This window comes from Salvelinus sp. IW2-2015, linkage group LG4p, assembly GCF_002910315.2.
Source record: "Salvelinus sp. IW2-2015 linkage group LG4p, ASM291031v2, whole genome shotgun sequence".
NCBI classification, from domain to species: domain Eukaryota; kingdom Metazoa; phylum Chordata; class Actinopteri; order Salmoniformes; family Salmonidae; genus Salvelinus; species Salvelinus sp. IW2-2015.
The window spans coordinates 16,270,555-16,273,373 of NC_036841.1; positions in this window are offsets into that span (position 1 = coordinate 16,270,555).

Below are 2,819 nucleotides of genomic sequence, written 5' to 3' on the forward strand. Positions count from 1 at the left end.
TCCTTTGTAGTGTTATAGTCTTAGTTATTTAATGGATATTTTTGTTACTCAGCTGCCAACGTGTGGACTCCATTGTTTGACACATCTGAGAGCCGGGCTGTGAAGTTAGTGAGATGGGTACTACCAACCCATCAGCGCCATTCACGTGCAGAGTTAATAGGAGATTACCGTGACTCAACGGTCAAGGGGATGTAGTCATGACTGGATCTGGTGTGGCGATAATGTAATCGACTACGTCAGTCACCGCAACAGCCCTACAACAACCAGAACCTCTTTAATGTAGCCCTCTTGAGCATCAAAGCGGTTCGCAGATGTTATCGTACACCTAACAGTACATGGTTTGGCAGCTGCTGGAAATTATGTAGGCGTTGGGTAACTCCAAAAATGAATTCGTTTTTTCTTTGAACATTTCTCTACAAGGCTGTAATGTACCAAATATGTTGGTTGAAAGAGAAGTCCATTTTCTAACAGACGACCAGTTTTGTTCAGCAGTCATCACACTATTGTATGGATGCTGCTTTTACTGTATGTACAGTATATGCTGCCAGGTTAGACAAATCATTATCCAATCTTGATCTAATCACTACCATGGTGCTAGCTTTGTCTCAGGTTGACAATCCAGACATCAAGATCTGCTGTGCCGGGAAGCTGTCCAATAGGGTGCTTGGAGACAACCTGTCCGTTAACCCACAGACCTAAGGCCTACAGCTAAAGCCTAGTTCATTGAACATCCTCCACTACGTTAGGTTTAATTCTCATCTCAAAGTCAAGTCAAACAGCTAAATTATCCATCTGTCTGTTGAGTTGCTGTTGGTCAAGGCATGAAGACAATGCTTTACACTACAGGGATGTATCTGTGCATTTTTTTAAATGGTCAAAATAACTAAAAGTGCCATAAGACAAGGCTGAAATGACATGTTGTCCACAGACCCATTGTCCCCAGTGGGAAGTGAGTGTCCTATATTCATTGTCAATGTCCTAGAGTGCTACCTGTCTATCAGGGAGAAAATATGCCCCATGATTTGCCAGTATGAATGACTCTTCATAGTGGTGTTTGCTTTACTTTGGGTGGCAGGTAGCCTAGTGGTTAGAGCATTGGGCCAGTAACCAAAAGGTTGCTGGTTTGAATCCCTGAGCCAAGGTAAAAAATCTGTTCTGCCCCTGAATAAGGCAGTAAACCCACTGTTCCCTGGTAGGCATCATTGTAAATAAGAATTTGTTCTTAACTGACTTACCCAGTTAAATAAATGTTAAATAAAAATATATGCTGTATTATGTCAGTTTTGTCTGCACAGTTAGTTCCGTAAGCCCCAAGCGGTAAAGCAGCTCTGTTGTGAGTGTGTCAGACGACGGATAACGAGCTCTCTTTCAGGCTCTCTTCTATCACAGCACTGTCAGTGGAGTATGGGCACAGGTCACCTGGTAAGAAAGTTACACTCTTCTCTAGCAAGGGGATGAGGGCCAATTAGCTCTCAGCTCTAGGTAAGATTCAAACAACTCTTCCCAACACAAGGGTCTTGGCCACCTTCTGAGGATCGCCGAGGGCACAGACATACCGACTCTTATGAGATGTCTGGCAAGTCCTAACTGTACTGCGTGCTTTGACTGGTAAAAAGTAAAGTGAGGTGAAGGAAATGGGATGGACGACCCCTTTGGCAGCGAGAGACCCACTAATGCTGGGAAGGCGTACCTGGATGCAGCGGGTGCGCTGTGTACTGTCTGGAAGTCGGTGGATGCCCATAACTTAGTCAATTTCTCCAGGAACATCTGGCATTCACACAACATTGCAGCACGCCTTTCAGATCTTGCCTCAGTTGAAGTCAAGTTTACATATCACTTGGTTGGAGTCATTATAACTGTTTTTCACCACTCCACAAATCTTGTTAACACTATAGTTTGGGGCAAGTCGGTTTAGGACATCTACTTTGTCATGACCAAAGTATTTTTCCAACAGATTGTTTACAGACAGATTATTCTCTTTATAATTCACTGTATCACAATTCCAGTGGGTCCAGAAGTTTACATACACTAATGTCCTGTACACACGCTTTATATACACAGTCTCAGCTATGAATAAACTCTATCTGAGTATCAACACATCGACGATCATGATGCTTGCTTAGTAAGGAAGTGAGCCAGCGCGTATTAACTCATTTGAAGTCTGCGAGCACAACCATTATTAGAAAAGATGCCACCGTCTCAGACAGTGGGAAAAACACTTTCCGCAGTTATAATACAAACACGTACATGCACACACACACACACACACACACACACACACACATTGGAGGCTGGATACATTCTGTTGAAGATGAAGTGATCTAATCTTTAGCCTTTAGGCACTCTGAACTGTGCCACTCTGAACTGTGCTTGCAGACAGTGATAACCTCACGTCTTTGGGATAAACTGCCTGGCTAGGTTCATCTACCTATAGTTTCACCCTACAGAGCAACTCACTAGTGTCCGTTGCAGCAAATTTCATGCTGAGGGTAGAAGGTCTCTTTCCCACAGCAGTGTTTGCCTGGATTGTTGAGATGAACGCGTGACTCACACACCATGTCACAGGATGGCAGATACAAGTGGCCACCTGGGGAGCACTGGTGCCCAGCCTCCACCCCACGGTGCAACGTCTGGTTACAGCACAGCACCCCTCGGTCCACTACACCATATGGAGTTGTACCGCAGTACGGGAGAGAGACAAAATAGTCAGCAGGGTATCAACACACATACATGAATAACATACACATATACAGACATGAATACAGACAGCTTCATGCACACACACTGTAGCATGCACATACCCAAAGTTCACAGATGCT